This window comes from Triticum dicoccoides, chromosome 3A (assembly GCF_002162155.2).
Source record: "Triticum dicoccoides isolate Atlit2015 ecotype Zavitan chromosome 3A, WEW_v2.0, whole genome shotgun sequence".
In the NCBI taxonomy this organism is placed as follows: domain Eukaryota; kingdom Viridiplantae; phylum Streptophyta; class Magnoliopsida; order Poales; family Poaceae; genus Triticum; species Triticum dicoccoides.
In genome coordinates, this window is record NC_041384.1 from 346,063,400 (window position 1) to 346,077,284 (window position 13,885).

A 13,885-nucleotide genomic window follows, 5' to 3' on the forward strand; every position below is an offset into this window, starting at 1 on the left:
GTTCAAAACTTCACTGCTTCTTACTAGAAGCTCAGCCTCCTCGCCGGTGACCCTTCTTCTTGCAGCGCCACCTCCTCGCCGGCAACCCTTCTTCTTGCAGCACCGCCTCCTTGCCGGTGACCCTTCTTGCAGCGCCGCCTCCTTGTCGGTGACCCTTCTTCTTGCTGTGCGGCCTCCTTGCCTCCGACCCTTCTTCTTGTTGCGCGGCCTCGTCGATATGGTCAGGTAATCCACAGCCACCCACACCATCCTTCTCCTTTGCAGTCCCACATGCCCCGACCGACGGCGCGACACCTTCTGCTGAAATCACTGCCCCCTCGTCCAATTAAGTGCCGCCCACAGCCATTTTGCACGCAGTATAATGTGGAGCTCAGTAGCATGTGGCCGCACACGCGCACGAGGTCGCTACGGCTGCCATGCGTGTCGACTGCTAGATCTTGGAGGAGCACCTCCTCTTCCAGGCCACCGTCGACACCGCCACACGGTTGTCTACTTTAAAATATAGTTTGTGTTGTTTTCTCGAGGCCACCGCCAGTGCCTTCTAGTGATTTGTCCTCTGTAATGTTAATATGCAATCCGATGTTTAGTTAACAGTTTAGTCCTCTGAAATGTAATGTTCAGTTAACACTTTGGTCCAACAATTGCTACATTTCATAGTACTGTTCTCAAGCATGCTTTGTTTTGTTAACTGTCTTATCTTCTAGTACATGTTTGTATTCTGCAATGTCGTGCTCAGTTAACTATTTTGGTTCATTTGGTCCGTTGTCCATTTAACTGTTTGGTTCAGTTCTGCAATTTGATTTTCATTTGCCGTGGGTACAATTTTGTATTGTTATGCATGTGACACCAATTGAATTTGGTTGTACTCAATACATATTCTACTGATAGTATGGCAACTCTCAGTTAACCTGATCAAGATCTTCCTTATGTGTGTTGTAGGGAAACAATGGGAGACACTGCGGTTTACCATTGAGGTTTGTTCAAGCAGGGTCCTTTGGCTAATAGCACATTATTGTGCAGTTGCAGGAATCATTCTAATCTTTAGGTTTCTTACAATTTGGTCTTGCACATGTAGGTCCTGCTGTCAGAGGCTTAGACCCACTATTCGACCCATTTTGCATATGGGGACATGAGATGTCCATGAATATCAGTCAAGTCAAGAAACTCAGAAAGATTGTTAGGATGAAGAAACTTGCGACGAATAATAGCAAGATCTTTGTTTGCACAATGAAGAAGACATCAATCAACTATAGGATGGTACCAACTCTTTTACCTTGTTTTTACCCCTTGCGCCATTTCAAAATTTACAATAGCGATTTATGCATAGCTTTGTATTCAGTACTTTTAAAAGCAGTTCACCGATGATTACCTCTCAAACCACCTGCATGGTCAAGAGCCGAGGAAGGTATTCATTCAACACCCACGATACAATATTGAAGTCTTGCTTAAGAGGACGAAGGTTGGGCGGGCAATTATCCATAGCCACTGGCCTAAAGTTGCAAGGACATTCAACATCACTGAAGGCTCAATATTTGCCTTCCGCTTCTCCAGTTTCCCAGATGAGATTCATCTGTCTATTTACCGTGTATGATGCTACTTTCCAAAAGTTTTTGATGCTGCATGTGAAACTTGGTGTTGTTGTGTAATGGCGTAACTGAGTGCCGAAGTTATCTGATGTAATTCGATTATGAAATCCTGGTTTCTTTTATACGGATATGAAATATCCGACGTGTTTTATAAGAAATATCAGTTTGATTAGTACATGGATTATCAATAATAGGCTAATTACCCTACTTATTGGGGTTTTCTATTGCAGACGGTTACTCAGACAGCACTGTGGGCGATGAACTCAAACAACCCGCACGGTTTCTAGAAAGTAGGCGTGTTCAATCAACTAACAATCACGCATGGCTTCCGGCAGCAAACTGTTTGCGTTAGGCTACCTTGCACAAACGTTTCCACACAAAGAACTGTGTGTGATATACATACCTACAGAAATATTTTTCTAGGATTCACCGTGTGGGATGTACATACCTACGGAAATGATTTTCTAGGATCGATCGTGTGGGATGTGCATACCTATGGAAATGATTTTCTGGGATTCACTGTGTGGGATGTACATACCTATGGAAATGTTTTTCTCGGATTACCATGTGGGATGTACATACCTATGGAAATGATTGGGTTTCGATGCCTCGCCCGGTCGCACACGGCCCCAGCCTGTCTCCTAGGAGGGCCTATCCCCGATGATTTCTGGGTCCTGTGGGAAGGACCCCCCTATCGCCCACACTCACTTGGCGATGGTTCCAAATGCCGTCGCAGAAAGGGGTTAAAAACCGTTTGTATAGCATGTCGTTGTACCAGTGAGGGGTCCAAGGTGGTGTTTGAGGAAATGACGCGGGTACCAAAAATTTTACTAAGCGGGAGTAAAATGGCGGGCTACTGAAAATTTAGATCGAGGGATTGAAGCAGAGCGGGGCAGGAGTAACAAACATCATAGACGGTTAAAACATAATAATCATGTGCTATCAAATAGAAAAACACTCCAGCCTAGCAGATATTTTTGAGATTGCGACGGATGCAAGCGGGAGTAAAATGTCGGGGCTACTGAAAATTTGGATCTACTAATTGAAGCAGAGCGGGAGTAACAGACATCGCACATGGTCCATACATACTAATCGTGTGCTATCAAACAGAAAAACCATCTAGGATGGTAGATATTTTTGAGATTGTGAGGGAGTAGATATTTTTGAGAGGGGGAGGGAAGCCTCGTGGAGCCTCATCTACTGTGATCATGTGGGTGACAGGGGCAGGGGCACGGCAGGCAGGTAGTCCTAGGGAACCGTGTTTGTTTTGTACCTGATCATAGATGCTTGTTGCGTCCGACTCGTATGTTGTTTATAAATTTGGCCAAAAAACGCGGGAAAGGGTCAAAACACGAACACACTTCATGTGGACCAAATATATGTATGAAAAGGGTGGTTTGATGTTCAAATACCCAATGCACAACTTTGATGTGGCACCTATCACACAAAGCGCACGTTATTATTGCTAGCCCCCCCCCCCCACACACACACACACTTCGTGTTGCCGGGAGGGGAATCCTAGCTATGAACGCATGCCCCCAAATATCTAGGTCTGACATCTCACCCTACCGTAACACAAAACCGAAAGGAGTACATCATGGTCAACCCCCTTTGCTTCGGATCAAATGTGGACCGTGTGTGCTACCTCTTGAGCTTGCGTTGGATTTCCCCGAAGAGGAAAGGATGATGCAGCAGAGTAGCGTAAGTATTTCCCTCAGTTTTAGAGAACCAAGGTATCAATCCAGTAGGAGGCCACGCTCAAGTCCCTCGTACCCGCACAAAACAATAGCTACTCGCAACCAACGCGATTAGGGGTTGTCAATCCCTTCACGGTCACTTACGAGAGTCAGATCTGATAGATATAATATTTTTGGTATTTTTGGTATAGAGATGCAAAGTAAAAAGTAAAAGGCAAAGTAAAAAGCAAAGAAAAATTAAAGTGATGGAGGTTGATATGATGAGAATAGACCCGGGGCCATAGGTTTCACTAGTGGCTTCTCTCAAGAGCATAAGTATTCTACGGTGGGTGAACAAATTACTGTTGAGCAATTGACAGAATTGAGCATAGTTATGAGAATATCTAGGCATGATCATGTATATAGGCATCACGTCCGTGACAAGTAGACCGAAACGATTCTGGATCTACTACTATTACTCCACCCATCGACGACTATCCAGCATGCATCTAGATTATTAAGTTAAAAACAGAGTAATGCTTTAAGCAAGATGACATGATGTAGAGAGATAAATTCATGCAATATGAAATAAACCCCATCTTTTTATCCTCGATGGCAACGATGCAATACGTGCCTTGTTGCCCCTTCTGTCACTGGGAAAGGACACCGCAAGATCGAACCCAAAGCTAAGCACTTCTCCCATGGCAAGAAAAACCAATCTAGTAGGCCAAACCAAACTGATAATTCGAAGAGACATGCAAAGCTAACCAATCATACATAAAAGAATTCAGAGAAAATTCAAATATTAATCATAGATAGACTTGATCATAAACCCACAATTCATCGTTCTCAACAAACACACCGCAAAAAGAAGATTACATCGAATAGATCTCCACGAGAGAGGGGGAGAACTTTGTATTGAGATCCAAAAAGAGAGAAGAAGCCATCTAGCTACTAACCATGGACCCGACGGTCTGAGGTAAACTACTCACACTTCATCGGAGGGGCTATGATGATGTAGAAGCCCTCCGTGATGACTGCCCTCTCCGGCGGAGCTCCGGAACAGGCCCCAAGATGGGATCTCATGGATACAGAAAGTTGCGGCGGTGGAATTAGGTTTTTGGCTCCGTCCCTGTTCGTTTGGGGGTACGTAGGTATATATAGGAGGAAGAAGTATGTCGGTGGAGCTCCGAGAGGCCCACGAGGCAGGGGGGCGCCCCCCCACCCTCGTGACCGCCTCTCTGATGCCTTGGCGTAGGGTCCAAGTCTCCCGGATCACGTTCGGTGAGAAAATCACGTTCCCGAAGGTTTCATTCCGTTTGGACTCCGTTTGATATTCCGTTTCTTCAAAACACTGAAATAGGCAAAAAACAGCAATTCTAGGTTGGGCCTTCGATTAATAGGTTAGTCCCAAAAATAATATAACAGTGGAAAATAAAGCCCAATATAGTCCAAAATAGTAGATAATATAGCATGGAGCAATCAAAAATTATAGATACGTTGGAGATGTATCAGGCATCCCCAAGCTTAATTCCTGCTCGTCCTCGAGTAGGTAAATGATAAAAAGAGAATTTTTGATGCGGAGTGCTACTTGGCATAATTTCAATCCAAATCTTTCTTAATTGTGGTATGAATATTCAGATTCGAAAGATTCAAGATAAAAGTTCATGTTGACATAAAAATAATAATACTTCAAGCATACTAACAAAGCAATTATGTCTTCTCAAAATAACATGGACAAAGAAAGTTATCCCTACAAAATCATATAGTCTGGCTATGCTCTATCTTGACCACACAAAGTATTTAAATCATGCACAACCCCTGATGACAAGCCAGACAATTGTTTCATACTCTAACTTTTTCAAACTTTTTCAATCTTCACGCAATACATGAGCGTGAGCCATGGATATAGCACTATATGTGGAATAGAGTGGTGGTTGTGGAGAAGACAAAAAGAGGGAAAGATAGTCTCACATCAACTAGGCGTATCAACGGGCTATGTAGATGCCCATCAATAGATATCAATGTGAGTGAGTAGGGATTGCCATGCAACGGATGCACTAGAGCCATAAGCATATGAAAGCTCAATAAAATAAACTAAGTGGGTGTGCATCCAACTCGCTTGCTCACGAAGACCTAGGGCATTTTGAGGAAGCCCATCATTGGAATATGCAAGCCAAGTTCTATAATGAAAAATTCCCAGTAGTATATGAAAGTGACATAATGAGAGACTCTATATCATGAAGATCATGGTGCTACTTTGAATCACAAGTGTGGTAAAAGGATAGTAACATTGTCCCTTCTCTCTTTTTCTCTCATTTTTTTTATTTTTTTATTTTTTTATTTGGGCCTTCTCTTTTTATGGCCTCTTCTTTTTTCTTTTTTTTCGTCCGGAGTCTCATCCCGACTTATGGGGGAATCATAGTCTCCATCATCCTTTCCTCACTTGGGACAATGTTCTAAAAATGATGATCATCACACTTTTATTTTTCGTACAACTCAACAATTACAACTCGATACTTAGAACAAAATATGACTCTATATGAATGCCTCCAGAGGTGTACCGGGATATGCAATGAATCAAGAGTGACATGTATGAAAGAATTATGAATGGTGGCTTTGCCACAAATACGATGTCAACTACATGATCATGCTAGCAATATGACAATGATGGAGCGTGTCATAATAAACGGAACGGTGGAAAGTTGCATGGCAATATATCTCGGAATGGCTATGGAAATGCCATGATAGGTAGGTATGGTGGCTATTTTGAGGGAGGTATATGGTGGGTGTATGATATCAGCGAAAAGTGCGCGGTATTAGAGAGGCTAGCAATGGTGGAAGTATGGGAAAAAGTGCGTATAATCCATGGACTCAACATTAGTCATGACGAACTCATATACTTATTGCAAAAATCTAGAAGTTATCAAAGCAAAGTATTACGCGCATGCTCCTAGGGGGATAGATTGGTAGAAAAAGACCATCGCTCGTCCCCGACCGCCACTCATAAGGAAGACAATCAATAAATGAATCATGCTCCGACTTCATCTCATAACGGTTCACCATACATGCATGCTACGGGAATCACAAACTTTAACACAAGTATTCTTTAAATTCACAATTACTCAACTAGCATGACTCTAATATCATCACCTCCATATCTCAAAACAATTATCATGCTTCAATCTTTTCTTAGTATTCAACGCACTCAAAAGAAAGTTTCACAAATCTTGAATACCAAGCATATTATTATTAGGAAAATTACCATGCTATTAAGACTCTCAAAATAATCTAAGTGAAGCATGAGAGATCAATATTTTCTTTAAAACAAATCCACCACCGTGCTCTAAAAGATCTAAGTGAAGCACATAGAGCAAAATTATAATGCTCAAAAGATATAAGTGAAGCACATAGAGCAAAACTACTTAGCTCAAAAAGATATAAGTGAAGCACATAGAGTATTCTATCAAATTCTAATTCATGTATGGCTCTCTCAAAAGGTGTGTACAGCAAGGATTATTGTGGCACACTAACAAACAAAGAAACAAATAATACAAGACGCTCCAAGCAAAACACATATCATGTGGTGAATAAAAATATAGCTCCAAGTAAAATTACCGATAGAAGTAGACGAAAGAGGGGATGCCTTCTGGGGCATCCCCAAAATTTGGCTTTTAGGTGTCCTTAGATTATCTTGGGGGTGCCATGGGAATCCCCAAGCTATTTTACTAGCCATAGATTCATCAAAATAAGCAAACAACACACAAAAAACAGAACATTCTGTAGTAATCTGTAGCTAGCGCAAGATCTGGAACCCCAAAAATTCTAAAATAAATTGCTGTACGTGAGGAATTTATCTATTAATCATATTCAAAAAGAATTAACTAAATATCACTTTCCAAATAGAAATGACAGCAGTTCTCGTGAGCGCTAAAGTTTCTGTTTTTTACAGCAAGTTCAACAAGACTTTTCCCAAGTCTTCCCAACGGTTCTACTTGGCACAAACACTAATTAACACAAAAAATACACAACCAAAACAGAGGCTAGATAATTTATTTATTACTAAACAGGAGCAAAAAGCAAGGAATAAAAATAAAATTGGGTTGCCTCCCAACAAGCGCTATCGTTTAACGCCCCTAGCTAGGCATAAAAGCGAGGATAGATCTAGGTATTGCCATCTTTGGTAGGCAATTCTTCGATGAGTCATCTATTTCCCTTAGGGGTTTATTTCTTTCTAGTGATTATCAAACTTTTAGGCACAAGATCAAAAAATTCATTTGTAGCAATTGGTTCCTTAATGATAGAAAAAAGATTGGGATGAATACTTATAGATTTAAGATCCACAGTTTCCTTACTAGATGATTCACCCTTATTTTTAGGAACATACATAAGCTTGGCAATTTTAGTAGGAGGACTTGGAGTATTCTTTACGGAAGAAAAAGCGGTTCCCAAGTTTGTAATGATACCCTCAAGTTTATCAATTCTAGTAGAATCTAAGTTTATCTTCTCATTAACTATGAGTTCCTTTTCCTTAATATTTTTCAAAGTCATTCCTACCTTAGATCCATATTGAGTAATTTGATTGTGGGTCTTTTTATCTAGATTTTCAATTAATTCAATAGTAGCAACTTTATTTTCAATAATTTCAAGTCTTTGCATAACATGCTCCAAAGTTAACATGGTTCCATTAACCAAAAGAGGTGGTGAGCCAAATAAATCTAACATAGCATTATAAGAATCAAAAGTATGGCTACCCAAGAAGTTCCCTCCGGTAATGGTATCGAGGATATATCTATACCAAGGATTAACGCCTACATAAAAATTGCGGAGAAGAACTGAAGTAGATTGCTTCCTGGTAGATCTATTTTGAGCATTGCAAATTCTATACCAAGCATCTTTTAGATTTTCTCCCTCCCTTTGTTTAAAATTTAGAACTTCATTCTCGGGAGACAACGGAGAAGATATGAGACTATCCATGATGACAAGCAAACAAACTAGCACACGAGCAAACAAGAGCAAACGGGCAAAAGAGGCAAACGGAAAAGAGAGGTGGAGAAGGAGAAGGAGATTCGGAAAGAGAGGGCGAATAAAACGGCAAGGGTGAAGTGGGGGAGAGGAAAATGAGAGGCAAATGGCAACTAATGTAATGCGAGAGATATGGATTGTGATGGGTACTTGGTATGTTGACTTTTTGTGTAGATTCCCCGGCAACGGCGCCAGAAATTCTTCTAGCTACCGCTTGAGCTTGCATTGGATTTCCCCGAAGAGGAAAGGATGATGCAGTAGAGTAGCGTAAGTATTTCCCTCAGTTTTTGAGAACCAAGGTATCAATCTAGTAGGAGGCCACGCTCAAGTCCCTCGTACCTGCACAAAATGATAGCTACTCGCAACCAACGCGATTAGGGGTTGTCAATCCCTTCACGGTCACTTACGAGAGTGAGATCTGATAGATATAATATTTTTGGTATAGAGATGCAAAGTGAAAAGTAAAAGGCAAAGTAAAAAAGCAAAGCAAAGTTAAAGTGATGGAGATTGATATGATGAGAATAGACCTGGGGGCCACAGGTTTCACTAGTGGCTTCTCTCAAGAGCATAAGTATTCTACGATGGGTGAACAAATTATTGTTGAGCAATTGACAGAATTGAGCATAGTTATGAGAATATCTAGGCATGATCATGTATATAGGCATCACGTCCGTGACAAGTAGACCGAAACGATTATGCATCTACTACTATTACTCCACTCATCGACCGCTATCCAGCATGCATCTAGAGTATTAAGTTAAAAACAGAGTAACGCTTTAAGCAAGATGACATGATGTAGAGAGATAAATTCATGCAATATGAAATAAACCCCATCTTGTTATACTCGATGGCAGCGATGCAATACGTGCCTTGCTGCCCCTTCTGTCACTGGGAAAGGACACCGCAAGATCGAACCCAAAGCTAAGCACTTCTCCCATGGCAAGAAAAACCAATCTAGTAGGCCAAACCAAACTGATAACTCGAAGAGACTTGCAAAGATAACCAATCATACATAAAAGAATTCAGAGAAGATTCAAATATTATTCATAGATAGACTTGATCATAAACCCACAATTCATTGGTCTCAACAAACACACCGCAAAAAGAAGATTACATCGAATAGATCTCCACGGGAGAGGGGGAGAACTTTGTATTGAGATCCAAAAAGAGAGAAGAAGCCATCTAGCTACTAACTATGGACCCGAAGGTCTGAGGTAAACTACTCACACTTCATCGGAGGGGCTATGATGATGTAGAAGCCCTCCGTGATGACGACCCTCTCCGGCGGAGCTCCGAAACAGGCCCCAAGATGGGATCTCGTGGATACAGAAAGTTGCGGCAGTGGAATTAGATTTTTGGCTCCGTCCCTGTTCATTTGGGGGTACATAGGTATATATAGGAGGAAGAAGTACGTCGGTGGAGCTCCGAGGGGCCCACGAGGTAGGGGGGCGTGCGCCCCCACCCTTGTGACCGCCTCTCTGATGCCTTGGCGTAGTGTCCAAGTCTCCCGGATCACATTCGGTGAGAAAATCACGTTCCCGAAGGTTTCATTCCGTTTGATATTCCGTTTCTTCGAAACAGTAAAATAGGCAAAAAAACAGCAATTCTGGGCTGGGCCTCTGGTTAATAGGTTAGCACCTGTTAAAATGACTCCGAACCGGAAGGAAGAATTCTAGCATCTGATTGAGGATTGCGAGCATTTGCAACAAATTGTAGCAATGGACTCAAAATGATAATGGCAAAGGATGACCATAAGATTACTAGACTTATGGTATTAACCATAATGCAAGTAAGCAAGAAATTCAAGAACAATAGGCTATTGAGGATTTTCAAAAGAACAAATGGTATTACGAAGACTTTTGTGAAATACATGATCAACTGAGGATGAGAGAATACTCGATGGGTGCACAAAATTATCCGTAGGGGTACTCAGGTGACAAGGAACTGCAGGGCAGTAAGCTCAAAGGATTCTCAGAACAACGGAGAGCAGTTCCGGGCATCTTGTAATAACAAGATCAATGGGATTGAATGTAAGAATGACATGTGTATGCAATTATCAATAAGGATATAACAATGGTAGGGAATTTGCAAAGGCGGTGGGTACATGGGTCTCGGGAGAACATCATAGAGTAACCTCAGAATCTTCTGGTGCAGCAGACGATCATCGGTAACAAGGTGCTCTCCGGGTGAAAGTGATGCCAGAGTACAGATGAGGAATAAAAGATCATAATACCAGCCAAATGGCGACGTGGGCCCGTAAGACATACAACCATGTTAGTAAAAGTTTTTCAGTGACTAGACTCAACTTCGGCCAAGGAGTTGGAAAGGGGGATCCTACAGGCAGTCAGCTCTGATACCAACTTGTGACGCCCCTGATTCAATCGTGCACTAATCATACACGCAAATGTGTACGATCAAGATCAGGAAACTCACAGGAAGATATCACAACACAACTGTAGACACAAATCAAAATAAAACAAGCTTTTATATTACAAGCCAGGGGCCTCGAGGGCTCGAATACATCAGCTCGAATACACAAGAGTCAGCGGAAGCAACAATATCTGAATACAGACATGAGTTAGACAAGTTTTCCTTAAGATGGCTAACACAAAAGAAACAACGATCGAAAAGGCATGGCCTCCTGCCTGGGAGCCTCCTAACTACTCCTGGTTGTCGGCGGCCTCCAATGTAGTAGTAGGCACCCTCAGTGTAGTAACAGTCATCGTCGAAGGTGGCGTCTGGATCCTGGACTCCACCATTTGGTTGCATCAACCGGAAAGAACAAGAAAGGCGGAAAGGGGAGCAAAGCAACCATGAGTACTCATCCAAAGTACTCGCAAGCAAGGATCTACACTACATATGCATCGGTATCAATGAAAAGGGTTGTATCTATGGACCGGACTGCAGAATGCCAGAAGAGAAGGGGAAAACCTAGCCTATCGAAGACTAGCATCTTCTGGAAACCACCATCTTGCACCATCAGGAGGGAGTAGAGTAGCATAAAGTAAAGTAGTAGAAGTGCTATCAACCTCGGTCAGAGATCCTTTCTCGACTCCCTGCGAGAAAGCAATCCCAGAGCCATAATATCCATTTCTCATAACCATTTCTCATCTTAAGTATCCAATTCTAGTTGTATCGACCGGGATACAACTCCAAGTGTCCGTTACCATAGGACAGGCTATCGATAGATGTTTTCTTCCCTGCAGGGGTGCACCAACTTACCCACCATGCTCGATTAACTCCGACCGGACACACTTTCCTGGGTCATGCCTGGCCTCGGCCAAACAATACGCCGCAACCCGACCTAGGCTTAATAGAGAGGTTAGCACGCCGGACTAAGCCTATGCCCCCAGGGGTCATGGGCCATCTCCCCAGGAACTCCTGCACGTTGCGAGGGCGGCCGGTGAGCAGACCTAGCTACCTCCTTCAACAAGGCAGGTGCTTATGCAGTCTAACCCGGCACGCGCCGCTCAGTCGCTGATGTCTATTAAGCTTCGGCTGATGCATACGACACAGAACACCCATACCATGCCCACGTGATGGTTAGTGCTATCAGGCCAGAGGCCCATCAGATCAAATATCCAAATCGTAGTGGATTAGGAACGCGCGGTAACAAGCAGAGACTCACGAAAGATGTGACCCGTCGCCCCATCTCGAGGAGTTGCGGCAAGGGCTAAGAATGCCCGGCCTCGTAAGAATCTCGCAGGCACCTTCCAGGTCAACCCGACTCCACATCACTCGCAATTAAGCTCGCGCGGGTACCCCTCAGGGCCGACCCGTCTTTAGTAACATGGTTTAGTGTAAAGTCATAGTAACCATAGTAACCGTGTGTCTAACACCAAGGGGAAAACCCGAGGAATCACCCCCGGTGAATTCCACTTGATGTAATCATCAAGGTGAACGTAAGAGGATCCACCCTCGAGGTTCACACTTGAGGAGTTGCATGACAGAGCCATATCGGAAGTGGTTAAGGAGGAAATCACACTCGATGACCACGACCAGATAGCTACACTACAGAGATCTCATCAGGAGTGATGTATGAGGTTCCACCCTCAGCACTCGATGCTAACTCTGCAGAGTCGAGCAACAAAAGGGGCGTGATGTGATGTGAGGTGTCGGGCTCTGGTCTTCAATGATGAAACAGGGGCAACAAGGACAAGGTGGGCGTAACTGATGGGTCACTAGCCAACCTATACTAAGCAGTTTAGGATAAGCAGGTAAGGTACAATGAGCAGGTGACAAAAGCAATCTATGCATCAGAATAGGAGCAATCAATAACAGTAGCAAAATCTAATGCAAGCATGTGAGAATGGAATGGGCGATATCGAGATGATCAAAGGGGGGGCTTGCCTGGAAGCACTGCTAAAATAGAAGAAGGTTCATTGTCGACGTAGTCGATCACAGGGGCGGCATCGGTCTCGGGGTCTACCAAAGAGAAGAGGGGGAAGAAACAATAAATATAAAGCAAGCAAAGCATCATAAAGCATAACATGGTATTACGCGGTGCTAGGGATGAACTAACGCAGTGCTAGGTGATACAGACGGAGAGGGAAAAACATCGGGGAATGTTTTCCCGGCGGTTAGGCATTTTTGGACAGATGAACCAGAGGGGAAATGTTTGATGTTCATTATGCTAGGGACGTGTGGCGGACGAACGGACTGCATCGTCGGATTCATCTCATCGTTTTGAGCAATTTCATATGTAAAGTTTTTTTATCCGAGCTATGGTTTATTTTCTATTAATTTTCAAAGATTTAAATAGTTTCTGGAATCATTAATAATTCTTAAATAAAGATTAAAAAGCTACGGGTACACAGAGAGTGTACCTAGCAGTGTGCAAGAGGCTGACAGGTGGGGTCCAGTTGACTGCCAAGTCAGCAGTCAACTGAGACCGTTGACTTAGTCCAAGGGCACAAGGGGCCCGCATGTCATTGACTGGGTTATCCTAGTCAGCAGTTTGACTGGTTAATGGGACCAGTGGGACCCAGGTGTCATTCACACATATAGTAACATTTTCTTTTTAAGTGGATAATTAGAAGAGGGGGCGGTTAAGGGGGTCCGGCCCCAAACACACACGCACACAGCGCGCGAGCGCCGGCGGCCATGGGCGCAGCCGGCCGGCTGGGGCTGCGACTTGCGGAAAAAGTGGGGACTCGCAGGGCCTTGCCGGCGCTAAGCAGCGGCGGCGGTGGGAGACGGGCCCGGCCACGAGCGACGAGGCGCGGCGGCAAGCAGCTAGGTGCAGGGGCGCGGCGAGCGAAGCGGGGCAGGGGCTCGGCCGTGGTGCGAGCGGCGCACGTCCACGCGGGGGAGGGCGCATGCACACATCGCGGGGGATGACTGGCGCGACGCCGATGCGGTGGCGTGGCGAACAAACAGAGGCATCATGGGGGAAGGTGGCCGGCGTAGGCGGGCGGTGACCTCGAGCGGGCATCGGAGTGCGTTCGCGACAAAGAGAGGAGGGGCGAGGCTCTCACCGACGTTGGAGGGAAGGGGACAGCGTGGCTCTGGGTCAACCGGCGAGGAAGAGGTCGGGGACGGTCGTGGTGATGTAGCGGTGAGCCGTTGGCACCGGCGATGGAGAGGCGAGGCGGGGTC